This window comes from Miniopterus natalensis, chromosome 13, assembly GCF_054644295.1.
Source record: "Miniopterus natalensis isolate mMinNat1 chromosome 13, mMinNat1.hap1, whole genome shotgun sequence".
Classification (NCBI taxonomy): Eukaryota; Metazoa; Chordata; class Mammalia; order Chiroptera; family Miniopteridae; genus Miniopterus; species Miniopterus natalensis.
In genome coordinates this window covers 55,628,965-55,656,387 of record NC_142093.1, presented here as the reverse complement: position 1 = coordinate 55,656,387, position 27,423 = coordinate 55,628,965, and the positions used below count along the sequence as shown (strand labels likewise).

At 48.6% G+C, this 27,423-nt stretch overlaps 1 protein-coding gene across 2 annotated transcripts in view; it reads left to right on the top strand.

Annotated features, from left to right (window-relative positions):
• NCK2 (NCK adaptor protein 2) overlaps positions 1–27,423 on the top strand; it is a 155,074-nt gene that overhangs the window by 38,026 nt on the left and 89,625 nt on the right. For both annotated transcript variants that reach the window (XM_087823727.1, XM_087823726.1), the window contains exon 2: positions 26,954–27,136. The gene's annotated coding sequence lies outside the window, so the exon portion shown is untranslated. The remainder of the gene's footprint in view (positions 1–26,953; positions 27,137–27,423) is intronic.

The window sequence follows — 27,423 nt, the reverse complement described above, 5'->3', positions numbered from 1 at the left end:
CCTTCAGAAAAGGTGGAAGGCAGGGCCCAGCCAGCTCTGGAGTTCTTGTGAGCAGTGTCCAGAGCCGAGTCTGGAGGTTTGGGGAGGACTCAGGGTGGGGAAATGGGTTGGGGGAGGCAGTGGAGCTTTTGCAGGGCGAGTCCACGGGGACACCTGGCCTTGACTTGGTGGTCTCAGTGGGACTGACAGCTCCCAGCTCGTGTAGCTTTAGAGTGAGGGCGCTAGACCCACCGGGCTCTCCCCACCCTCCGTCACTTATCACCGCTAGGACCTTGCTTTCCCATCAGGAAGATGGGCCAGTGACCAGATGAAATGCAATAGCTTACACATGAAGCCTCGAACAGCGCCCGGCGTGCATTGAGCACAGATGTTGGCGGATATTCCCATTGGTGAAGGTACATGGGCTCAGCTGCTGTGAGATTTTTGTAAATGAGGCTGACACCAGGAATGGAGGGGAAGGGGTGAATCACCCAGAGATGTTCTGAAAGATGTTATGTTGGGATTCTGCCTCGCAGCTCGCATGTAGCATGCTTGTTCTTTAGGGTAAAAGGGGCGCGGTGCAGAGTTGACTTGGCTGCCTCTTGCTGGTGGTAAACTCCGCACACTGAGGGGCCTGTGCTCTGATGGTTCCACAGGGACTGGAGTACTAGGAGGCAGCCCTGGGAGGGGAAGAGGGCCTATTTTCCCACCTTGCTCCTTTGTAAAATATGTTGGCGTGAAGAAACACAATAAATATCCCCAGTAATGGTCCTACGTAAATATGTTTGGATTAAATCTTTCTCTAGTGAAAAATTAAAAGTGAAAACACCGACTCTTTGTGGAGTGAAGCGGCAAGGTGGCTGTTCCCTGAGCCCGTGATGTGGTTTCATGAAGAGAGGGTTCGGACAAGGATTTTTCTTTCCAGAAAGTAGGAGTCATTCTCTTCTCCCTTTATATGATGGCTTTGCAACTGTCAGAAATGTAAATGTCTTTGGAATTTGCAGGACAAAAGGAAAAATCCCTCTTTCCTGCAGAAGGTAGAGCATCCTTGCCTTTTAGGGTCACCTTGCAGTTATCTTAGGCTGGGCTGATGTCCTGTGTATAGCATGGGCTGAAATTTGTCATTCATCGCATGGCACTTGGCAGTGATGCAATCTGTCTTTATTCAGGGAGGTTTACTATGTTACTTTTAACGGAGATTTGCCCTCCCTGTTCCCAGCCCTTTGGCAGAGGCAGTGAGAAGTATTTCCACCCGCTGGTTGAGCTTGGGGGGAAGGGGCGAGGAGGGATTAATTTGCTCTCAGGGCAAGCTGTTTACAACAGCCTCTTAAGTGCTGGTACTGGTTTTATTGAAGTGAGGGGAGGAGCATGTGAAATTCAGGGAACTTAGTGATTCCTCTGTGTACCAGGACTGTGCCGGGACTGTACGAAGCAGTGACACATGTCCCCGCCTTCCCACGCCCCAGCAGGGCAGGGTTGAGGGGTGTGCGATGCAGCGAGGCTTTCACAACACAGGTGAGCATAAATGTACTCTTGTCATTCCCTATAATAATAATAATTACTAACATTTAAATTGAGTGCATCTATGGGCCAGGCCATTATAAATGCTTTCCATAAAGGTTCTCAGTTAATCTAGGGGAAACTATAGCACCATCAAAATTGTGAACAAAGGGAGATTAAAGTCTGGCCCCTGGAAGGGACGCCTGCCAACCTGTTCCAGGACATCTGGAGTCTGCAGGGTGAGTGACCCTGGGTCACTGGTGCTTCAGACACTTTCCATGTCAGTGTTCTTGCCATAGGCGTAATGTTTCCTCCTACAGCACTGATCCCTTAGGCTTATGGTGACGCTAGCAGACCGGGAGTGCAGCTGGCAGCCCCCAACTCAGAGGGTTTTCTGCAGCCAGCACTGGTTCTTTGTAGTGTCACTGGGAGCTGGAGATGGTCACAGTGTTTGCCTGCAAGTGCAGAAGGAATCAGAGGACTGTCTCCCCCTCTCCACCCAAGAGCCTGGTTGGAAGGTCCCTTCTCCTGAGATGTGGGTAACCCCGGGAAAAACTAGTCATGATGTTGTCATACAGAGGAACGTCGGCGAGAAATCCCTTTTATTTGAAAGATGAAAGTGAAACAGTAAAGTCACTCAACTAAAAAACAGCCCCTAGAAACCCACACTTGAATGTTTCCTGGTATAGTTCTTCTCATGACCCAGATTGGCCCCCACATAGGTTTTCCTGCATGAACATGAGGGGAGAGGTTACATTTAAAGCAGCACAATAGAGTGAACGCTGTCTGATCTCACCTGACCAACCCCCAGTGTCATTCAAGTGTGTCCATCATCTGAGCAGCCCTCTTGCCCAGCTCTGAGGCCTGCTCCCCTGTGAGTGTGAGTGTGGGTGCAGCCCTCCTGCCCAGCTCTGAGGTCTGCTCCCCTGTGAGTGTGGGTACAGCCCTCCTGCCCAGCACTGAGAGATCTGCTCCCCTGTGAGTGTGGGTGCAGCCCTCCCGCCCAGCACTGAGAGATCTCCCCTGTGAGTGTGGGTGCAGCCCTCCTGCCCAGCACTGAGAGATCTGCTCCCCTGTGAGTGTGGGTGCAGCCCTCCTGCCCAGCTCTGAGGTCTGCTCCCCTGTGAGTGTGGGTGCAGCCCTCCTGCCCAGCACTGAGAGATCTGCTCCCCTGTGAGTGTGGGTGCAGCCCTCCCGCCCAGCACTGAGAGATCTGCTCCCCTGTGAGTGTGAGTGTGGGTGCAGCCCTCCTGCCCAGCACTGAGAGATCTGCTCCCCTGTGAGTGTGGGTGCAGCCCTCCTGCCCAGCTCTGAGGTCTGCTCCCCTGTGAGTGTGGGTGCAGCCCTCCTGCCCAGCACTGAGAGATCTGCTCCCCTGTGAGTGTGGGTGCAGCCCTCCTGCCCAGCACTGAGAGATCTGCTCCCCTGTGAGTGTGGGTGCAGCCCTCCTGCCCAGCACTGAGGTCTGCTCCCCTGGTGAGGCCAGGTCACCGATCCCCTGTGTCATAGTGTTTGCCTTTGTGCTTTGTATATAAAAGCCAGGAGAACTTGGTCACAAGCAGAATGTCACTTCTGAAGCCTAGTGGAGCTGGTATAAGATGCTTAAATCACAATAAGTGATATGTCTTATTTGTTTGTTTTTATCTGGTGTGCTGAGGAAAACAAATAGTTACAGCTGGCAGCAGTGAAATACTCCCGGTCTGGGAGACACATGATTTAAGCCCTGCCACCCTTTGTCCTGTATCTACTGTCTGTTGTCTGGTTTTTTTTGCACTTTTTCATACATGTGGGTTTGTGTTCACTCTGCCCATCTGTCAGTTTCCTCATTTACCTCTGCCTTCTTCTCAAGTCCCTCCCATTGTATATTTCTCTATCAATTAATTAATCCCTTTATCCAGCCTTGTATTGATCATTTCTTCTGTCCAGGGCACTGGGATTGGTGTTGTGGATGGAATGGTAAATTAGTCTCAGCACCCAGTATAGGGAAGAAAGAGCTGTGTGTACAAGCGGTTCTGATACCAAAGCAGTAACACTTCTGTGTGACAAGAGCCACCACTCACTGAGCACTTGCTGTGTGCCGGGCCCGGCTCTCAGCACTCACTTCATCTGGCCTCACAACAGCAGACAGGCAGGTTGGGTCCAGGGTAGCAGTGCTGGCCGAGGCCTGTCCAGAAAGGTCCCAGGTTTGGAGACTTTGCCTCCAGGCGTGGGGTTGCCCTTGACCTTCACTGGGGTCTTGTGTCTATTTCTCTCTAGGCACAAGAAGCTAGGGGGTTCCTTCACTTGGGGCTGTGAAGATGAACCAGTTTTGAATAAAATGAGCCTCTAATCATTATGTGAATTGGAAATACAGGTTAGAAAACAGAGACTGTTGCTGTCATTGGTTTAAAGGATTCATGGGCCCTGGAAGCTCCTACTCCCATAAAACACCCTTTCGGGGGAGAGAGTGAGAGGAGGGCGGTTCTGTTTGTCACCGTTTCTGTCGGCTCCATCTGGGTTAGGACTTTCCAGACTGTTATGTTTGTATAGGTTTCTGTTTCCCTCTGGTTTATATACTTGCACTCACACTCTATCTCAATTAGCTTTTCTCCTCACCAGGGTAGATATTCCGAAACTACTATAGTTTGTCTTAATCTCCCCTTGCCAAGTAATGCAAGTAATAGGTACTTTTCATAGTCACCCACATGTACACGGAGTGTACTGTGTGGTACAGTGGGATGTGGGTTATGTGAGACATGGTGGCGGATGTGGGACTTTCTAATCTTCCCCAGGTGCCTTCTCCTAGGGTTTCCTACTTTTTGTTTGTTTTATGTCTATGTTCTTTATCCACAGAAAGCATACTTTTTTTCTAGATTCCCTCCATTCCTTTTCCTCATTCTTTAAGAGCTTACATCAGTTATAATCCATTGTAATTCAGTACTCTGTGCTTTAGGACAAAAACAGTCTGTGTTACTGTTTTTCAAAGTTAGACTGTAGTCAGGGCAGGGTATCTCCTGTTTACTGGCTTGAGTTCTTAAAAAATATATTCTCGTTGCATTCATCTTTCCAGAGCCCTAAATGCACGTAGACAAATTGCGCTTTACCGTCCACGCTGACCGTGATGTGGAGCGCACACCTCTCCCCAGGCTCCCTTCCCTGAGCCCGGCTGCTCCAGGCCTGAGGTTGCCCCGCCCACCTTCCTCACCTGATTGACACGGGCCCTGGGCTCCCGTGGCGTCATGACCAGCAGCCCAGGTTGCCGTCACGTGTACACTTGAAATCAGGTCTTTAATAATTTTTTTCATTGAGAAAAAATTAACGTATTTCTTTTGATCCAAAGACGAAAGGTCTGCAATTGAAGAAATGTTTACCTGCGTTTTGCTGATGAAAGTGGTCCTCCTGAGAAACACAGGGGCCAGCTTTGCCGCCCATCCTGCTCTCCTGTGAGGACCTCGCCCCATGGTTCCCAGCTCTCGAACGTGCGCCTGCTCCAAGTTGACCTGAGGCCTCCTTTCCTCCGCTTCCTGCCACCCCCAGTTTCGGCCTCAGGAGTCTGGCGTGGGCCCCTGTAATTTGCATGTCTAAGCACCCCAACCACCAGGCAGCAAAGAGCAGATGGCTGGGAGGAGCAGGTAACTAAGTTGACCTTAGCTGTGCGCTTGCCTTCACTCGCCGAGGGGAGGGGAGCCTGAGCCAGAGCTCCACCCAGCAGCCGCAGTCCCACCGCCAGTGCAGGGGGCAGACTGGCTCCTCAAGACACCCCGAGTTTACTGCTGCTGCTCTGAACCTTTGTCTCCTATCTGTAGAATGGGTAGAATTAAAAGTTGATTTGTGAGATAAAAATATGGCAAGCTATTTCTTTATCACAGCCCATAAATAGACCAGCACATTAGACACAGAATTGAGCCATTAAGGAACAGGCTCCTGCCATTAGAATTTGTTAATCGGATTACAATTGCAGGCTCTCATTTCCTCGCTTCCTTCACTTGCATAATTGCTTACCACCTATTTTTAGGAGCTCTTGCTCTGCTAACTCGAAGTGACAGCCATGCTGGGCTCTGGCTTCCCAGGATCATAGGCTGGCTGGCATCCAAGCCCTCAAGACGGGTAATGCTATCTGCCCGGGGGCTGTGCGAGGTGGTGTGCTGCTAAGTGGGTCGCTGGGCAGGCAGCCTGGAAGTCCAGCCACCTCCTCTCTCCCCTTCTTGCCACTCCGTCCACCTGAGAGGAGCCAAGGCTGGAGCCCCATTTCCCAGCCCTTTGAGAAGTGTGCTTCCTGGTGTCTTACCACTTGGTGGGCATCTCACTGCCCGCCAGCCTGTCATCTCTCTCAGGCGAAGGTACTGAGCACCATGGTCGGCTGCAAGAGCCCCAGCCTTTGGCCTCTGCTCTCAGCACCCCGTGGGGGGGGGGGGGGGATAACTAGGGTAGAGCTTGTCTTCGGTGGACTCGGCCTCTTTCTTTAAGGCTACTGCTCTCTAGGTGGGCCTCTTGTCGCCAGATGGTGTGCACAGGGGACAGGTGGAGCATTCGGTCCTGCTGCTTTCACCTCTGAGTTGGGTCTGGCTGGTCACAGCCTGTGCCCCATGAGGCCTTCGAGGAGCACTCCTGCCCGCAGGGGTTATACGGAGTCATCTAGAACCCACCACCCTCCCTTTCACACCAACACAGCTACAAACCACTAGAATTGCTCTGTCGTCATTAGAAATGGACAGGGATTGGAGCACACCGCTGGCTCTGTCATCTCCAGCAGGAGACTCAGGACAGTCCCCGTGAGTAGCATGACTGAAAGAGCTTGTGTGCCCCAGAAACTGGCCTGGGGTCCCGCCACCCTAGACCTGCGTTGTCTCATTTGTTAAATGAAGGGTGTAGAGCAGAAGATCCCTAATTCCTCTCTTCAGGATAAGGTTGATTTCATCTGGAGAAGCCCGGGGAAGTGATGTAAATTAGAGCCACACTGATAAGAAATCGGTCCACTTAGCCTCTTGCTTTCTCCTCAGCCCAGAGTGAACTGGCCTGAGTGGCTCCGAGTGTCAGGACGGTCGCTCTTTGGGGCTGGCAGGGGCGGGAGGCGTAGGGGTGCTTCAGAGTGACCGTGTAGCGTGTTCATTTTCTCCCTGCCTCAGTCCTCGCGGGCCGGCGTCTCCAGCAGTTTTGTCTCTGCTGCTGTCCCCGGGATGGCCTCCTCCTCTCCATGCGTCAGCACCGCGTCTGTAGCCTCTGTAGCTATCGGTGTTAGACGGCAGGCTCTCTAGGGGAGGGAGCGTTTCTAATGGACTCACTTTACAGTGGAACTGGCCACAGTGCCGCACTTTCTCCCCGCAGCTGGGAGCTGGGAGGGGGCGCGTGGTTGGATCCCTGCGAGAACGACACAGCTGCTGTTGGTAGTGGTCTCGATAGGCCACTAAACGGTTTTACTCTCATATATTTAACATCTGAGTAAATTCTCAAGGTTTTATTGGATGAACTGGTTATTCCCGTGTGTGCGTGTATGGGGGGGTGGTTCAAATGTCCAAAAAACTTTAGCATTTTCTTTGGAACTGTGTTGAGAAGCAGAAGGAAGAGGCAGTGGGCTGGAAGAAGCCGGCTGAGGGGTATGTGAGGAGCTCTGCAGAGTCCCTGCAGGACCCCTGCCCGTCCTCCAGCTCTACCCAGGGTTCCCTCCATGACGGGGAGAGAGATGTTGGAGACTCACCGCTGACGAGCTTCGTGCCCTGGAGCTGCTTTGCTGACCTTCATGGAAGGCACCCGAAATGCAGCAGGATTGCAAAACGGTGACATCGGGGTCCTCTCCTTCCTCCCACATCCCCCAGCCCCTCGGGGAGAGTGCTCAGCCTTTATGCTGAGCTACGTGACACAGGAAAGTCTTGCCCTGTATTTGGTGGTTCTCAGAATAAAGAGTTCTGGTTCCTCAGCATTTGCCATAAGCCACCAGTGAGGCTCTTTGTTTGTAGAGAAACGATGAACTAATGATTTAAGACACTTCTGAAGGAGATTCGTGCAGCTGGCATCCTAGTTGCTGCTCAGGTCGGTCACTGCAGCCAGCGCCAGATTCTGCACGCGACTGTGATCGGTGCCCTCGCCACAGAGGGCCAGAGCTGCGGTGCCTAGGGCTCCTTCAGTCAGTGCCCACCCGGCCTCAGGTCCCGTTTCTCCAAAGACCGTGGTCCCGTAGTCCCTTCAGTGGGAAATGGACCTGGGGACCATGGTGTGGGAGTTAGGGATACTCATTGCTCTTGGGTTGGTCGTTGTGCCTGGGCCTTTGCAGTGGACAGAGGTGGTTTTGTTGTTTTTGTTTTGTTTTTAACATAATCTGTTGTAAATTCACACTGACATTTCTAATTCAAAATTACAAGATAGTTTACTTCTTCGATTATATATCGGTTCCTCTTTTCTCTTATGCTGAGAAATTCTGTCCCTAGGAACATGAACGTAATTACTTATTGGCTTGATTACCCTACTTTATCTACACACAACGTAGATGAAGGTCTAGAATCGCTCTGCCAATATTATTGCCAACAGTGTCACTACTGAAAATAGCTGAAGATGTTTTGTCCTTAGGGTTTATCCCACTAGGGAAATATAGTCAAATTGCGTGTTTCAGAGTCTTTCTGAATGACTTCTCTGTATTTATGCCACCAACTCAATACATAATTTGGTTAATGTGTTTCCATTCTGCTTTTGATTTTTTTGAGACTTTAAAAAATTAACATTGGCTTATAATTACGTAAACCATTTACATGGTTCCAGAGCCGAGTGTCCTTAGAGAAATTTCGTTTGGTAGTTTTATCTTCTCTCCCCGCCCCTTCAATCACTGTTTTTAAAAGGATTTCTTCTTCCTTCTTTTACTTACTGCTTTCAATGCAAGGAAATATATGTGCCCATCGTTACATATTTATTTTTAACATTTCTCATTTATAAAAAAACAAACGATAGCATACTTTACACACTTTTTCCAAACTCGAGGATAAAGGTCTTCTGATTATGTGGTGTATTGGAACTTAAGTGATCATGACATGGAGTTAAACTGAATGTGCTTGTTTACTCAGTTATTTTGGGAGGGCTAATTATGGCAGCTTCCACCTAAACATTTTAATCATACTCCAAAATAGTTAGAAAACGCATTAATATTCCTGTCTTGTTTTTGCTGTTGAAGAAAAAAAAAAAAGAAAACCTAGGTCTGTTTAATTTGCATGTGTTCTAGTTCTACAATCCTCAACTGGGAGATTTTATCCCCAGGGGACATTTGGCAACATCTGGAGATATTTGTGATCCCCACAACCCAAGGGAGGGTGGGGCTGCTGCTGACATTTCTGCACCGCATGGGACAGCCCATGACAAAGAGCTCCCAGGTCCCAGATGTCAGTGCTGAATGTCAACATTGAGAAACCCACTCAGTCTCAACCAGGCATTTTGACAGCTTGGTCATCTCCCTGTCCCCTCCTTCCTTTCTCCCATCCCTCCTCGCTCCCTAACACACTCCTTTTTCAGTAAAACTAGATATTTACATCTAGGACGTCAATGATGCACGCTTTGCCAGGCTTGTCTGGAGAGAAAAATAAATCCGCATTCGAAAGCTCTACTCCAGTTTTACTCTGGTAAAAATCCTCTGTGCAACCAAGTGTTTGGGGGAGGCAGATTTTGCATTATCACAGGTCTCAGGAAAACAGGAGCTCTTGTTAGGTGCGCGCACACGACCCGATGGCTTAGGTGATTGGAGGTGAATTTTGATGGGTTGGGGACACGGTGGGCCCTGCGGCTTCGAGGTTGATCTTGCATTCCATCCGTTCATGAACGACGCCCGTCCAAAGGCACGTGTGAGTGTAGGTGATCCTTGGGCGGGGGAACAGCGTTGCTGCTCTCGTGTAGTTATTTTGTCATTGATGACATCCAAGGAAACTCGGGATAACGCAACTTTTTCTTATTTCTGTACTTGCCATGGCCTCCGTTTAGTATCTTATGAAATAGTTTCATCTTGTGGTTTTAATGTGAAATGGATGCATGGGGGACAGGCTCCTTTTTCACGCGGGGGCCACCGGATGGGGCGTGGGCAGTGGGCAGTGGGCACTGGTCGTTTGGGACTGTGGCTTGGGGCAGGGGAGCGGGTGTTCCAGGTGGCAGTGTCTGGTCCTTGGTGTGAGCTCCCTGACTTCAGATCTTCGTTTCCCCTTTCCCTTGGGTATGAAGAGGACCAGCAGCTCGGCATTATTCCAGAAGTTTCTAACATCACTGCTCCAGTTTTCTTTTCTTCTCCCTTGCCTTTCTCCCTTGTGGGAGCAGGGGAAGATGCTGAAAGAAAAGCGTTGTTGGCGATATAAGATGTGTGTCAAAGGCCTAGAAAGGATAATCAGTTTTTATATCTTAGGGCCCTGAAGTTTAACTCAAAAAGGAACTTTGATGACTAAATCTGTTTCTGAAAGACAACCCTTATAGCCATCATCACACGCTCGCACCCCACTAATGGCACTAAACCGGCCCCAACTAAGTGAAGCTCACAAGTAAAATGTTTAATAAAATTCATCCTGTCACACGAGTTCCTAAGAGGGCCAGCGAACCTGAGAACTGTCATAATCAATGCCTGTAACTGTTCTAATTATATATACCTCCTTCCCATGGAATCCAATCTGTATTGCCTTTGTGTCAAGAAGTGCTGTTCCTGATCGTTTTTTTCAAATTCATTTACTTTACTTGATGGAAGTATGGAGAAACACAAGGGAGAAGAAAAGAAAACCAGAGCAGTGATGTTGACACTGATTTCTATGCCTTTTTCACTCACCAGAGTCACACCCTTTGGAAATACCCGTGTTTCAGTTTTATACTAGTTTCGGACGGAGGCCTTTACATATTGACAGTGTTCTGAAGCCTGGGTCATGTTTTATTCTGCACAGAAATAAAACAGTTGGTGCTATTTCTGGGCGGCAGTGTTGAAGTCGGGGTTGTAGGGGCCCCCGCGGAGCAGTTGCCATGTGCAGAGCGGGGGCAGACTTGTTTCCATGTCTTTCTCCTCAGGAAAGGCCGCTGGCCCATTGGGCAAGTGGGGTTCTTAGTGCTCCTGTGCACGCGTGAGGGGAACCCACCTAGGACAGCGTCGCAGGGACTTGGATGGCTGCGGAGCAGCCTGGGTCCCGGTCCTGTTGGGGTTCCTGTCCGGCCCATGGTAGAAAGAAGTGAAGCGTCAACGAATTTCCTGCCCACGATGGGACTGGGATTCCAGCAGAGTGAGGTTTAGGAGTCTCCCCAGCAGTCGGCGCAGGCAGAGCGCCCCACGCGGAACCCCATCGGCCCTGCGGGAGCGGGGCTTCTAGAAGGCAGAGCGGCTCCAAACCTGGACTCAGTCACCTGCGGCTTCCTGAGGGTCTGAAGCGCCTGGTGCTACCTGCAGGCTTTTAGGCGGTTGAATCAGCCTAAATGAGGCCGGACTGTGGGATGATGCTATGTTAATCCGATCCAGTTCATTTCCTAGGAGAACAAAATTATTACTTTGTTTTCATTCATTTACCGTTGGGATCCGTCTACTTCAGAGCCAATACTAAATTATCTTCCACCTCCAGAAGATGTGTTTTTGAACATAAGTGTCTGTAGGGTTAATATATATAAAAATATAGAAATATAAAAATATAAAAATAAATGTAAATATAAAAATATAAAGAAGTTTTTATATGTTTAGTTGTAGATTTTTAAAAAGTTCTTCCTTCAAGGTTATAAAGGAGTTCATATATATATCCTTTTATACTTTTATTTTTTCACCATAAATCTTAGATGCACTTGGGATTGATCCAGTTGTAGGATGTGAAGCGTGGCTTCAGCTTCCCTCAGATGGTTACCAACATATGCCGTTGCCATTTATCGCCATTTATTAAGAAGTCTTCTCTTTTCACCCTGGCTGGTGTGGCTCAGTAGGTTGGAGCATTTCCGGTGCATCGAAACGCTGTGGGTTTGATCCCCCGTCCCAAGTGATGTTTCTCTCTCTCTCTCTCTCTCAAATCAGTAAATAAGCATGTTCTCTGGTAAGGATTTTAAAAAAAAAGAAGCCTTATCTTTTCCCCACTGACTTAAACTAACACCTTTTAGCTTATACTAAATTCCCAGTGCATTTGGGTCTGCGTTCCATTTCCTCATGTTTCATTTGTCCATCCCATTATATGCCTCACCAAACTTGAACAGATGAGTCCTTTGAAAACTTCCTATTATTTTAAAGTAAATGAAACAAAATAGCATTATTATATCAAAGCCAATTATAAAGCTAATTGCTGTGCTTTTGTATAAGTAAATGAGACTGTAGAGGCCCGAAGGTCACTGAGTGTTCAGGCCTGGGGCAGAAGGCAGATGGTCTCTTGTCGCAAGTACAGACTTGGGTGAGATAGATCCATTGCAAAGGTTATTTCCATGATCCTCACCTGAATTCCCCCCACCCCTATCTGTGTTTGTGGATGCGGGAAGCAGGTTAAGGATACCTGGTGGGAAATTTGATTGAAAATAGTGATTTTTTTTTTTTTTAAATAGGGGGCGGTGGGTGGGGCGCACTTTGGAAAGTATGTAAGAATTTCCCTGAAGGATTTACTTTAGTAAATTTAGCTTCTGGTCTTTAGGAAACCTGTGTCATTCGGAAGCACTGGCTGCGTTCACGTGACATAGTTAAGCATCTTTTCACGAGTGTTTGACAGAGACCATTGCCAGCTTCCCCCGAAGCGCCTGCTCCTTTGGAGGGGTCAGCACAGCCGCTCAGCCAGCCTTGACCTTGCTGGTCTCCGGTAAGGGCAGCAATGCACAGGGTCAAGGCTGAGGGCTCCCGGGACGGAGGCCTGCATTTTCTCACTGCACCCGTGCATTCAGCCCACCTGTCCCCAACTTCTCCGCTCCCAATGGGATGATGAAGCTCCTCCTGGTGTTAGAACCGAAAGAATCATCTCCTTCGTCGCAGGAGAAGTACTTACTGGTCTCTGGCACGCAGTCAGTGCTGGGTGGATGGGCGCCGTTTCATTGGTCTGTTTCCTTTCCTCTCTAGTGCCTGACACTCTGAGGCCCATACTCCCTGAACTTGTGTGCTGAAGGTGAGGGAAGGGGATATAATTAATTTAAGGTTAAACAGAGAATGGCATGCACATGTGTGAATAGCACATAGAAGGCAGAAGCCCAGGCCAGGTGAGGTGGCCTCAATGTTCTGAGGTTTAGGAAAAAAATGTCCTTTCCATTTTTGGTCCGTTTGAGAGAGATGGACCAAGAGTGTGGGCTTGGTGCTGCTGTGATCTATGACCGGTTGCAGGAGCAGGAGTGATCACTTCTATGTATGTTGGTTTTTTGTTTGTTCCAAAGAATCGTCAAAATAGAGCCTATAAAACAATGTCAACAAGAAGGAATTGAAGCTGAAATGAGAGGAAAGTTGCTCATTACTTTACATTCAAAGCCCCGGGTTCGGCTGAGACGAGCAGGTCAGGGTGGGTGGCGGGATCCCTGTGGGTGTCCGTCGAGAGGCCTGAGGGAGAGGAGAGGTGGCAGAAGATCGGAGACGGGCAAATGTTCTCATTTTCTAAATGGAGAGAAAAACAGAACCAGGAAGAGACTATCACACGGACTACTAAGTGGAGACGAAGCTGGGGCTTCGCACTGTTGGCATCTGTTCTCCTCAGTGCAGTGTGGCTGGATTTCAGCAGGGGTTGGACCACTTAAAAGTGTGTCCCTCAGGTCTCGTGCTAAGGTGCCTGCTCCCCTTGGGCCCTCCCTCGGACCCTGGCCATTCTTGGGAGCCTCTGGGCCATCGTTTCCTTGGGAATGCGTCTGGGTCACCTGCTCTCACAGTGCTGAGTGGGACCCGTCTACAACCCTGCCCATGGACACAGCTCACTCTGCCTGCCCCCGTATCACTTTGTACACCCAGCACCTCGGTGGGGGACAGTTTTGTTTTGTTTTTTACTTTAATGGTTTGTTTACACAAAAACAGTGTACACCATTAACTGAAAGAGAAGGAGGGACGTGTAAGCAGAGACCTTTGTCCTGTGCTGGCGCTCGCTGAGTAGGGGGCGAGTGGCTCAGACGCACAGGGAAGAGTTGAGGGCTAGTGAGGAGTGAATGGAAGGGGCATTTCTGGCCTCCACCCTCTTATCTCTCACTTGGCTTCTTATCTGCTCTGCGGTGAGAGTGGATTGCTCGTGGTCTCCCTGGCAGGCTGGGTGTGTGGGGCAGGACAGCCCTCAGCCCACTCCCCCTTTATATGGGAGGATAGTTGAGGGAACAAGCTGTGTTTTCTTTGAGCACCTATTACGTACTTGGACTTTGCTGGCGCTTCTTATGCTGTTTCGAGTACACAGCACACCTGCAAGTCAGTCCTGTCTCTTTACCCTGCTGTTACAGGGAGCGCCGGCGGAGAGGTGCTGGGCCAATAAGAGGTGAAACTGGCCTGCGCTGGTCGCTCCCTCAGGTGGTGGCCCCTCTCCCCGCCTCCAGCACCGTGCTAGCAGGGTTCAGAATACATTGGATATCTAGACGAGTGAACAGTATCTGGATGGGGAGGGTAAGGAGACCTTGTCATTTTTCAAGTAAGGGAGGTTTTGCTTGGGGGCATTGTGGTTTCTCTGTTAGAAGGTTAGTCCCGGGAAGGCGAGATTAGACCTACTTTCTACTTCATCAAAAATGATTTTTTATTTAAAACTATTATGTTAACATATATACTCAGTTTTCTTGTCTCAGAATTTTTAAATTCTAAGGCAAATATTAGATATTTTAGAGAGCACACGTGTTTTAGAAGTTACCTAGAAAAGTTTAGTTGATATTTTTTTATGGGTAAGTTTTCTTGTAGCAAATAAAGCAGCCATGCTGTGTCATCTCATGCTTGACCCGGACCCTCCCCAGACCGAGCTCCTTGGGAAGGACAGCACCTGGCTCTGCCTCTTTAGATAGTGTTTGCACATAGCAGATGTGCCACGCATTTTCATCGAATAAGCGAGACTTTAGTTCATTCTACAGACAAGGTGACTTATACTCTCCAAGGAAACTTAGTCTCTGGGGGTAGTAGCAGCTTCACCGTCATATGGGGAGTAGGGTGCAGTGCTGGGACTGGCAGCCCATGTAAAGCAAAGTCCCGTGTCCCTCCATCACATCAGAGACGCGGCACCGTCGTCACCTGGTTCTTTCCGACAGCCCTGTGTTGGAGCACGGGGCTTAGAGAATGAGGGCTTCTGGACTCCAGCTGGGCTGGCGTTACAAAGCTGGTCAGCGGAGTCCGTCCTGTTCCTCGGCCTCCATGAGGTTTGGCTGTGCTCGCCGTTTTAGGGGACTGATTATACACAGAGGCATCGGGGATTTCAGGGCTTACTAATTCCAAGGTATGCTGTGTACAGGGTGGTTGAGTAAGGGAAAGTTTTAAATTTCTTCCTGACTCTGTTAACTGTGCCCACGAAATTGCATTGTGGAGCTGAAGTTGGTCATTTCATACTGTGTGTAAGTGAACGGGTCAGAGCTTTTCCTTGACACGTCCACTGAGTGAGGATTATCTGAGAGGACCTGGCTGGGCAAGGAAATGGGTTTGGCTTTCCGCCAGATGGGCATTGAAGTGTGTGTGTGTGTGTGTGTGTGCACGCGTGCGTGTGTGCGCGTGCCCAGTTAAAAGGCCAGGCATGGAGATTTTCATGCTCTTGTCTGGTTTTGGCTTCGGAAGTGCTTACATAGCTAATCTGGCATTTGTGATTATTTCCATTTTGAGCTCAACAGGAGGCTCTTTGGGGATATTCAGACAGAAATGGCTTAATTGGATTCCAGCCCAGACACAGCGTTTGAATGGCTTTATGGATGGCATTAACTGGGATGCTGCCATAGGAAGTCACAGATATGTTTCTGAGCTTTAAAATTGAGAGGTGCTCTTTGGTTCAGTCCCACTGATTGGCTCATTGCTAATTTAGTCAATATGAAATACTCAAGGGAGAAAAACCAAAGCAGTAAAATTAAGAACTATGGATCATTAAGTGGAACCATCGTTTGGTTTGGGCATGGTTACCTTGTCTGCATGAATGCTCCACATGGATACTTGGGGCTGGCTCGCGCACAGTCATGTAAGGGATTCTGGGGTCTCAGATTAAAATTTGGGAGGAGGATTCTGGCCCTATGGCACCGGCTGCAGTACGGCTTTGGAGAGTTGCAGCAGATCTTACGAACATAATTACGGAGGTGCAGATTTACTGATGGGCATCTACAGGAGCCTCTTTGTCGGGAGCTACGTGCCACGTGCCAAGCCCCATACACGCCAGCATTGGAGGCCCTTCCTGGAGGCTCCTCCTGTCTGGATAGCCGTGCAGATGGAGAACTTATGATCACAAAGGCATGATTTCTACAAGGGTGGAGGGCATTCCTGAGAATTTCCCAAAGAAGAAGCGTTTGCATTCACTCCTGAATGACCAGCTGGATCTGGCTGACCCGGCCGGTGGCACTGGAAGCAAGAGGGGTAGAGCTGTTCCCACTGTGGGGGAGAGAACAGTGGACGTAAGGATCAGAACTGAAGGGGTCTGGTGTTTGTGGGTGACACACTTTGGCTATTTTTGGACGACTCAAAAGCAGCTAAAGGCCTTTTAAAAACTGTGATATTAAAATTTCTTTTCAGTTGGAATAATCATACATTTGATCTCTATAAGTTAAATTCTTATAATAGCCTTTTTTAATGAAAAAGTTGAATTTATTCAACTCCCTTTTCATTCCTCACTTTATGGAATTTTATGGAATATTGTATGTGATACTATAAAATGCATATGAGCATCATCTCTGCTGAAAAATGGGAGAGCTCTGGCCGGATGGCTTGGTTGGTTGGAGCACTAGCCCGTGCACCAAAACGTTGCAGGTTCCATTCCTGGTCAGGGCACATACCTAGGTTTTGGGTTCCATACCCAGTCGGGGCACATATGGCAGGCAAACGATTGATGTTTCTCACATCGATATTTCTCTCTCTCTCTCTCTCTCTCACCCCCCCCCCCCTTCCGCACTCTCTAAAATCAATGAAGCATATCCTCGGGTGGGGATTTTAAAAAGGAGGGGAAAGCAAACCAAGCTGGTTCAGCATCCATCAGAAGTGAAACAGGACAATATGCAGTGAGATTTGTTTTCAGCTTCTTGGAAGCCAGTGCATTCTGTAGGAGGCTTCAGTACCCAGTAACTTAGAAAATTAAAATGAGCAACAACCAACCTCCCCACAAAACCCTTCTCAGTCCTTCGCTCCACAGCTCGATTGTTCTCTGTGCTCCCAGGAGCTCCTCAGATGCTGAAGGTTGTGGGCTCAACCCAGCCCCTTTAACCCATTCTATTGTCTTCATTCAATCACTGTAAACATCGTGTCCCCCACTCCCGGGGAGTTTTATCCTGGCTGCTTAACGGATAGTGATGTGATCCAGAGCTGCGGTGGGGTCCGAGTCACCTCAAGTCCCTGGAGTACTCAGATCTGCATCCATCTTTGTCTCCTGCTCACCTGGGGACAAGACTTAATCCCAGGCCTGACTGACCAGAGCAGCTCCCTCTGGAAGGTTCTATCCTGTGATTCATATGAGCGTCAGCTGCAGGTTTAGCAGGTTTAGCGTCCTTCTGTCTAAAGTCAGTGTGTGGCTCTAAAATTACAGAGCTGTTGTGCTTGAAGGGCAGGCAAAATAAAGGTTGGTGATACGATTCATTTTGCTATAGGAAAACCTTTAGTTAACATAAAACAATAGGAGTTGTTCTTTGTAGGAAAAAGTACAACTTTTATAGAAAAAATACAGGAAAAATTGTTTAGTACCGTACAATTAATATCTGTATATAATTGGTGTCAAATGGCATCGTTTTTCTCAATAAGGGTGGTTTGGAGCATGAAGTGGTAGTTCCTGGGTGTGTAAACGTGTCCATCTGTGAAACCACACCACCTGGAACCCCTGCTCAGCGGTCACCCACCCCACGAGATGGTTACATATTTTTCAAACCTTTTAAAAAGCAGAAGAGCTTTCTCGTAGCAAGTTTTTTTCTGGTATATGTCCTCGGGCAAGGGAAACAAAAGAAAAAAATAAATATGTGATACTACATCAAACTAAAAAGCTCCTGCACAACAAAGAATACCATCAATAAAATAAAAAGACAACCTACTGAATGGGAGAACATATTTGCTAGTGACACATCTGATAAGGGGTTAATATCCAAAATTTATAAAGAAGTTATATAACTCGGCACCCAAAAACCAAAGAATCCAACTAAGAAATGGGCAAAGGATCTGAATAGATGCTTCTCCAAAGAGGAAATACAGATGGACAATAGACATGTGAAAAAATGCTCAATGTCACAAATCATCAGAGAAATGCAAATTAAAACCACAGTGTGGTATCACTTCACACCTGTCAGAATGGCTGCCATCAACAAATCAGCGAACAGCAAGTGCTGGCGAGGGTGTGGAGAAAAAACCCTGGCGCACTCTGGGTCGGGATACAGATTGTTGCAGCCACTATGGAAAGCAGTATGGAGCTTCCTCAAAAATTAAAAATGGAGCTGCCTTTTGACCCATTGATCCCACTTCTAAGAGTATGTCCAAAGAAACCTGAAATACTAATTTGAAAGAAGATATGCACCCCTATGTTTATTGCAGCATTATTTACAATAGCCAAGATTTGGAAGCAGTCCAAGTGCCATCAGTAGGTGAGTGGATAAAAAACTGTGGGACATTTATGCCATGGAATACTACTTGGTTCAAAAGAAGGAAATCTTACCCTTTGAGACGGCATGGGTGGCCCTGCAGAATATTGTAATAAGTGAAATAAGCCAGTCAGAGGACGACAAATACCATATGATTTCATTGATATGTGGAATCTAGTGAACAGAATAAATTACAATATGGAAACAGATTCCTAGATACATAGAACAGACTGACAGCTGTCAGAGAGGAGGGGTGTTGGGAGGCCGAATGAAAAAGATGAAGGGATTAAGCAAAAGAAACAAAAAGAAAAACCCAGCACCTTATAGACACCAACAACAGTATGTTGATTCCCAGAGAGAAAGGAGGTGGGGAGAGGGAGAAGAGGGGAGGGGGGATAAATGGTGATGAAGGAGACGTGACTTGGGGTAGTGAACACAATACAATATACAGAAGAAAGGTGTGTTATAGAATCGTACACCTGGAACCTATATAATTTTATTAACCAGTGTCACCCCAATAAATTCAGTTTTTTTAAAAGAGCACAAGAACTTGACATCGTTCGATGCTTAGATTATTTTATAACTTTCAGCCTTAAATTTTATATACCTTTTCCCAGTTGGAAGATAAGTGAAGGGAAGCGCCACGCCCCAGACCCCGGGAAGGCTCCTGTTTGTAAGAGGGAGCCCTGGAAAGGGAGGATGGGAGGACGACTGCATCTGCTTACATGTTAGCCTCTCAGATTTGCTTTGGCATTTACTAAGTCGGCGATTAATTGGGTTACCAAGCCCGTGATCAGTGCTGGGTCCCTGTCCTTGAGAAAGTCTCCCGTTCACAGAGTCCCTGGTACTAGCTGCCCGGTTACTGGAAATGCCACGGGTGGGGAACCTGTAAGACAGCATCAGTGAGTGAAATCCACAGTGTGCAGAATGCTGGGTATTCTGCCAGACAGGTGACCCAGTTTCTTCTACTAATTGTCATTAAAATAAAACCAGTTGAAAGTGACTTGAGAGACATACAGGAAATTATAATTTGAGAGCATTATTCAGTTCGTGATTCAGATAAATCAGCTATAAAAGTATGAGACAATTGGGAAAATTGGAACACTGGATATGAGATTCATATTAAGGAATTAATAATTACTTTAGATGTAAGGGTGGAGTTGTGCTTATCTGCTGGTCATGCACACCAAAGTGTTTACAGATATAGTAATTTTTGTATGGGATTTGCTTTAAAGTCACCTAGTGAGGGCTGGGGATTGCGGGGAGCTCGCTGTAGGTCCATAATTGTTGAGGTTGCGTATTAGGTACCTGGGGAGAAATATCCTCTCTAATTTGAATAAACATCTCTACTAAAATGCAAAATAAAGTGATTGCATTAGAGTTTGATGAATGCTTTGCACAGAGGAGGGAAGCTAGACTTTCTGTGCAGAAGGATCGGGACCTTGTTCCCAGAGGTGATAATATTTAAACTGGGTTTTAAAGAAAGGATGGGTGTGCAAACACTGGGTGTGCAAAAACTGGGCGTGCAAAAAAATTGTTCCTTTTTGGCCAGGAGGAAGGACACTGGGAAGTCACTGTGAGTTGTCTGGAGTTTTATTACTGGCCCCTCCATTCATGCCTTCTTGCATCCATTTAGGGCATGCTTTTCAGTTTCCTATCATATGTGTTGTTTGTGGTCAGAATTCGTGAGCTGACAGTGAAGGACATGGTGTGTTAGTCCCCTAGAACTGTCACAATCAAATACCACAGACTGGGTGCTTAACAACAGAAATTTATTTCTCACAGTTCTGGAGGCTGGAAGTCCGAGGTCAAGGTATTGGCAGGATTGGTTTCTCTTGAGGTTTCTGTCCTTGCTTGCAGAGGTCACCCTTGTGTTGCCTGCTCACGTGGTTGTCCTTCCGTGCTTGTGTGTCCCTGGTATCTCTTCCTATTCTTACTAAGGACACCAGTCAGATTGGCTTAGCAACAGCCTCATTTAAACTGAATCGCCTCTAGAGATCCTCTCTCTAAATTCAGTTACATTCTGAAAGGGGGTTGGGACTTCAACATTTGAATTTGGGGGGCACAATTCAGACTGTAACAGGTGGGATATGCACAACTGCATGATGTAATAAGAGCTATCCGTTGCTGAAGGAACCCAGAAGGAAAGTGTTTAAGGGACCCTGGAGGCGGCTGGGAATTCTCAGAGGAGGGGGCTTGAGCAGCCTCTTGAAGGGGGTAGGATTTTACCCACCCGCTGAGCACTGGGGGTGGGGTGGGCAGGGAGTAGAGAGTTTGAAGGGGATTCACAGAGATGAGCTGGTAAAGAAGGGGGGCTTTCCAGATGGAGGCGCCAGCAGCCAGTTCAGCGGAGATCAGATCCAAGTTGAAGGGGAAGAGGGGAGGCTGGAGGGGCTGCGGGGTGCAGTTGCTCAGGGATGGTTGGGGGGGACCAGAGCCGAGGGAGAGCGGGCCCCGGAGGGAGAGTGGGCCCTGGGCCGCCTGGGCACCACACTGCCCTGGAGGGAAACGCAGGAAAGACGGTGGGGTTTTATCTAACAGCTTTCTGTCTTTATTGCTAAAGTAAAACGTATGCAAAAACGTCACAGAAAAAAATAAAGTTAAAAGTAAAATAATACTTCTTACCCCTGATTCTACCCCACAAGTTTATTCGGTGTAACCACTGTTTAACAGCAGCTTGTGCCTGGCCTTCCTGCCAGCTTTTCAAGATTCTATTGAAAACAGAAAGAGAGAGAGAGAGAGAGAGAGAAATGTGAGAGGGAGGGGCAGGTGAGAGGAGGAGGCAGGGTTTGCACACACACCCCCCCCCCCCCCCCCCCCCGTTCTGCTGCTGGCCAGGCCTGTCTCGCAGTTCCCCTCGTTCTTTCAGTCCTTTGGCTTCCAGAGACCAGGGGCGTGACATCAGCAGCATGATCTGAGTGAGGCTCACATGCAGAGGCGGCGAGGCTTGGATCGCCCAGCGTGCCTAAAGGATCTTCCAGGATAATTCGGTGTCTGTGTGTGTCTCCTTCTTTCTTTGTCTTTCTTTTTCCAAAAAAAAAAAGGGGGAGGGTTGCACCAGTTTTATTCAGTAGGTTCTGCTTAGTGTCTAAGGTTTATTTTTGTCACTGTGCTTTTCATTGATGTGATCACCTGAACAACAGCTAAATCCCGTGAGTGCTTAATAAACAATGCTGGTGGACTTTAAAATGTTCTGTGCATTGGACTGTCCAGCTATGGTCTTGAGATGTGTCGCAGGGTGTTTGTGTTGGTTCCGAAAACGACAGCTTGGGCTAGGGGAAGATCTTCAGAGTTGCCCCTTCTAGACCTTTGGAGAAGGGAGTGCTGTTGTATTTAGGAGGCTAGCACCAAATATATACGCCAGAACCTGACAGACGTTGGAAATGGTGGTGCTCATCAGATTCCAATCTGTTAGAATTTTTAGGCGCAGGCTCTTAACATTTACGTTCCTACTAAGATTTGCTTTATGACCTTCTTGCCATGGTGTTTTAGATAAGCTTTAATAAATTTTTAGCACCACATCATCAATTTTTTATAATGTTCAAGTCCATTCCATATGCCTCAAAGCTACAGAGCTGGAACTGAGGGAGCCTGGTTATGGATGAGGGGATAGTTTCTAGATCCCACAGGGCGTTTGGAGGCTGAGCTGGGCCTGGACCCCATCTCCTGACCCATCTTCTGCTGTGTTTCTCATCTCATTACCTATGGCCGACACACTGCCTGCAGTGTCGTTCTTTTCTCAGTCCTGCAACACTTGAAGGCAGAAATCGTCATTATTTCAGAACATAGAAAGAGCACAACGGCTGGCCAGCTACCTCCTTCCCAGGACCCTCCTCAGCTGCATGTGGTGTCCCTGTGAGGCTATTCAGAGAGTTAGAAATAGTATCCCCCACCCCATTTTTATTAATCAACTTCTTATCAACTGATAATTTGGGAAACTAGCTTGTGGCCTTACTATTCTCTGAGCCCTGACTACCATGCATGGGGCGATGAAAGGTGGAGGAGACCACCATGCATGGGGTGATGAAAGGTAGAGGAGACCACCGTGCACGGGGCGATGAAAGGTGGAGGAGACCACCGTGCATGGTGCGATGAAAGGTGGAGGAGACCACCGTGCATGGTGCGATGAAAGGTGGAGGAGACCACCGTGCATGGGGCGATGAAAGGTGGAGGAGACCACCGTGGATGGTGCGATGAAAGGTGGAGGAGACCACCGTGCATGGGGCGATGAAAGGTGGAGGAGACCACCGTGCATGGGGCGATGAAAGGTAGCCGAGACCACTGTGCATGGGGCGATGAAAGGTGAAGGACACGACCGTGCGTGGGGCGATGAAAGGTAGAGGAGACCACCGTGCACGGGGCGATGAAAGGTGGAGGAGACCACCATGGATGGGGCGATGAAAGGTGGAGGAGACCACCGTGGATGGTGCGATGAAAGGTGGAGGAGACCACCGTGCACGGGGCGATGAAAGGTGGAGGAGACCACCGTGGATGGTGCGATGAAAGGTAGCCGAGACCACTGTGCATGGGGCGATGAAAGGTGAAGGAGACCACCATGGATGGGGCGATGAAAGGTGGAGGAGACCACCGTGGATGGTGCGATGAAAGGTGGAGGAGACCACCGTGCACGGGGCGATGAAAGGTGGAGGAGACCACCATGGATGGGGCGATGAAAGGTGGAGGAGACCACCGTGGATGGTGCGATGAAAGGTGGAGGAGACCACCGTGCACGGGGCGATGAAAGGTGGAGGAGACCACCGTGGATGGTGCGATGAAAGGTGGAGGAGACCACCGTGGATGGTGCGATGAAAGGTGGAGGAGACCACCGTGCACGGGGCGATGAAAGGTGGAGGAGACCACCGTGGATGGTGCGATGAAAGGTGGAGGAGACCACCGTGCACAGGGCCATGAAAGGTAGAGGAGACCACCGTGCACGGGGCGATGAAAGGTGGAGGAAACCACCGTGCACAGGGCAATGAAAGGTATAGGAGACCACCATGCGTGGGGTGATGAAAGGTAGAGGAAACCACCGTGCATGGGGTGATGAAAGGTAGCTGAGACCACCGTGCATGGGGTGGTGAAAGGGAGAGGAGACCACTGTGCATGGGGTGATGAAAGGTAGCCAAGACCACCATGCATAGGGCGATGAATGGGAGAGGACACCGCTGTGCATGGGGCGGTGAAAGGGAGAGGAGATCATGTCCCTGGAAGCTTTTGGGTGTCACATCGATAAGTATTTGTATGCTGCAGGTGTTGGTCCACATGGGGGAGGAAACCAGGGTTGAACTTTGGCTAAACCGTTCAAAGAGACTCTTGTATAGACTGGTGTCTGAAACCAGCATTTTCCCACTGGAATCAAGTTTTCCATCAATTAGATCAGCGGGACTGAAATGTCTAATCCTCCCAGAGCTCGCCAACCCGTGCTGCACAGCCTGGCCTGTGCTGCTCTGGTCAGGCACTGACCTTCCATATTCACTCTGAACTGGACAGCCACCAAGGCCACTGCAGGCCTACCTGCTCTGAAGAGAGGTGTCCCCAGTGTCACGGGGGAGGGGCAAGACTAGCATGTGAGCTCAGAGGCCTGCAATACAATCACATGGGCATTGGTTTTTTTCTTTTTAAATGAAAGAAGAATGACAGCTACTGTAGATCTGTCTACAGATTTGGGGTCTGGGTGGTGCTCTTGGTGTGCTTTGCATGTAAGCTTCAGGTGAGATGCACACCTGATGGATGGAACCTGCAAGTCTTTAGGTTGTGTGCCCGACTAGCCCAGTCAGGTAATGTTACTCAGTAATTATTTTTTGCTGCCCTGACATCTAAGGGAAACAGTACCTTTGGAAATTAAGGTGGAGTGTGCATCCATGAGCTGGCTCCTTTGTTCCAGCACAGCACAGCCCCTACCTGACGTGAGAGGCGGGTGCCGGTCAGATGGCAGTGGCAGCCACCTTTGCCTGAGTCTCAAGACTAAAGCCACCTTTCGTGGTGACCTTTGCGGGAGAAAGCTGGGCTGGACTTTGAAATCAGATGAGTGTGGGTTCAAGTCCTGGCTGTGGGACATGTGGTGCTTTGGTTCCTGAGCTGAACAGTAAGATTTGTCAGTGAGATGAGGCTGCAGGGAAGATGAACAGCAGCGCCGTGCCACACGGGGACCAGGACACGCTCTTCCCTCCCTGCCTGCCCGGTACTCGGCCTCCTGAGTCAGGAGGAAGGGGAGGGGGGATCACCTGAGCTCTCAGAACGTGAGCCTTTTGAGGGATTCAAGTCATCTGGGCACATCTGCCGGCTCTAAAGTACATGGAGCAAATCGCCCAGCCGTATTGTGCCCCAAAGGCCACAGCTTTGTGCCATCAGCACCATGGGGCACCTACCCTCTACTAGCCCTTATGGTCCACTGGAGTAAAGCGTATTAGTGATGGATGTCCTGGGTCTGCAGATGAGCCGCTGAGGCCCGCAAGCCTGGATGAAGTAGGCACTGCGGCTCAGCGCCCCCAGAAGGATGAGGGAAAGCCCCTGGTTGTGGCTCAGGCATTTTAAAACAGTTTCTAAAGAAAATCTCAGTGTTACAGAGAATTTAGATAACCCCTTGCATTTTGCAGGGGTGAAATTTTGTATTATTAAGGGTCCAAATTAATGTAGAAGAAGAGATGCATTTGGTGTGTGTTCATTCCTGCCCACTCGCCCTCCTCCTGCGTTCTGAAGGGAGGCCAGTGGGGAATGTTTTCAAAGGGAAGTATCCCCCGCGTGGTGTGTTCCCACTCGCCTGCCGTGGCCCATGCAGAGCATCTTGAATTAACTCTCAGTTGAAGGCCTTCTGCGGTCCAAGTGACTTTGTACCTGGTGGTGTTTATAGAGATTGTTTTTTACACAAAAGCATTTGCTTTTCCGCTGGGTTTAGATCACACCTTGTACTTAAGACCTGCTTTGAAGAGCTTGTCCTTAACCGAGGTTTTGAATGAACTAATAACCCCATGTTATACAGAAGCGGTGGGCAGGCTTCATTTAAACCAAGAGGGAAGGGTTTTCATCACTGTTTTTCTTCTTAAGTGTAAGCTTAGTGCATTGACTATTTGCCAGTGAAATGCTTTTCTCATGGAAAACACTGCACCTTCCTTTTTTACACGTGAATCCCAGGTGGCCATCAGCACCCTTAAATGAACTTAAAAGGGTGTCACTTTGTCACTTTGTTTGACCTCCTCTGTGAGTTCAGATCCTGCTCTTTGCTTCCCTCTTTTCCACCTTGCCCACCACACCCAGTATCTAAGGACTGGGCTGTTCTTTCGCTTCGGGGGTAGATCAGGTGCCCCCAGTGGGTTTGCTGTTGGTATGGTGGATGTAGCGTCTTGAAGGCCTGCGTTCCTAACTCTATAGCCTATTAAGGAAAACCTTCCTGAGAAATTAACTCGTGCAAAAGTGGGTATTAGTATCCATCCTGGCAGGTTATTGGAAGGATTAAATGCAGAGCTCCCGAGAGCACAGTGTGCAGAGGGAGGCCCATATTGGGACAACCCAGACTGCACACCAACCTCCCCCAGCATTGGGCCAGGAGGGCCTGACGTCAGGCAAATTCACTTTTCAATTAAATATTTAAAAATACAACTTATCTCTAAAAGAACCACTTAATATACCAACGTGGATGGAGAGTTGGTGGGCTTGGCTGTATTATTGGGTGGCTTTCTTGAGTAAGTGGCATATATCAGGCCAGAAGCGAGAAGTAACAATCCTTGGTCCAGATGTCAGTCCAGATGCCAAAACTTCCGTTTCCAAAGAACCTGTCATTTTATTGTAAACACTTAGCAGAGAGAAGGGTGTGGTTATCCTGGTATACATTTAACATCTTGCCCAAGCCTGTCTTCCCATTATGCTTGGTTATCACCTTTTCCTTGCATTTAATCATATTTTTTAATAAAGATCATGCACCCTTTAAAATAATGCTAGAGAACACATAAAGAAGATGAAGTTTTTAATAAAAATTTATGAACTTGCCTTATAACATTTTTATGATAGCCTTACTTGAATTATCTTTGTCTATTTGACTAAAATAGAATTCGATTTTTCTGTGGGATATTTAATGTTTTGGGTTATAGTCAAGCCAAGGATGAATTAATAGATCTCCGTGAGCGAGCTATCAGGACAGATCTCGTCTGGGTTTGAAATGTAGTTAGAAATGTCAGTGAACTCACTTGGAGGTCCACAGACCTCAGGGACCCTGGAAAATATGAGGCAAGTACTGAAAGTAGTTTGCCAGGTGGAGGGACGTCAGGGGAAAGCAGACTCCACAGCCAGGAGGAGAGGGTTGTGTCACCGCCAGCTTCCCATCCAACCTCCTGGTAGTCTGGGGATGTTATTCTTGGGTTTCCTGCAGGGATGTTTTTAGCACAAGGCTGTGGGTCCAGTAGGTGGCCTCTCTCAATAAATGGCCAGTGCAAGAGACTCCAAGACAGGGACGAGTCTCTGCATAATTGCAGTGCTCTCCGCCACCCGTCTCCCTACTTAGGCCCCCAGACCGGCTTCCTTTGCGCTTGGCAGCCTCCCTGTTGTTTTTGGCCTCGAAGGGTGTGGTGGGGAGCAGTGGGCTAGGAACTCTGAAGAGACTGGGGAACTAGGGTCCCTGGTATGGTCTGCTGTCCCCACTCTCCACCCCTTTTTTCCAGAGTGTGTGGTTGGCCTCCCACACCAAGGCCTCAGAGCTGATCGGGGGCTAGAAGGTGGAGAGGTGGGAGGGAGCATTTGGTATACTAGGTACAAAGCAACTTTTTTCTGGGGTTTATTAAAAATGCTTGTATCAGGTAAATAATCAGTTGTTTCTCAAGCAATTACTTAACGTCAAATAAGCAAGCATCCCAATATATAACGTTCTGTTCCTTTTCAGATTTCCTACGTCCCTTTTCTACGAGGGATTTCCCAGACCAGAGTCCTCGGTGGAAGCCTGGGTTGGATTTGAGAGAGCGGAGGATCCCTGCGGCTCTGTGACTCACTGCACAGGCGTGACCCGCTGCAGGCGCCTTTGGAGTTCTGCGTCGGGCCAGTTATCTCTCGTAGGTGAGCGCCAAAGGTGAGTCTGCCGTTCTCTGCTCTAAAACCAGGACAAGTGGCCGCTTTCGCCTGAAGTACTTGGTTTGCACAGCAGGTTTTACATTGGCAAAATGGCCTTCAATATAGCCCTGAATTGTTTAGCCACACGATATTTCTGTTTCTAAGGGACCTGATTGAAACATTACATTCACTGTTCCTGCTTCAGGGTGTGGTGGCTTCCTTCGCGCGGGCACCCCGAACCTGCCGACCACCCTCACGCACAGCGCTGTGGCCCAACAGACAGTTCTCAGATCTCTGCAGGGTGGG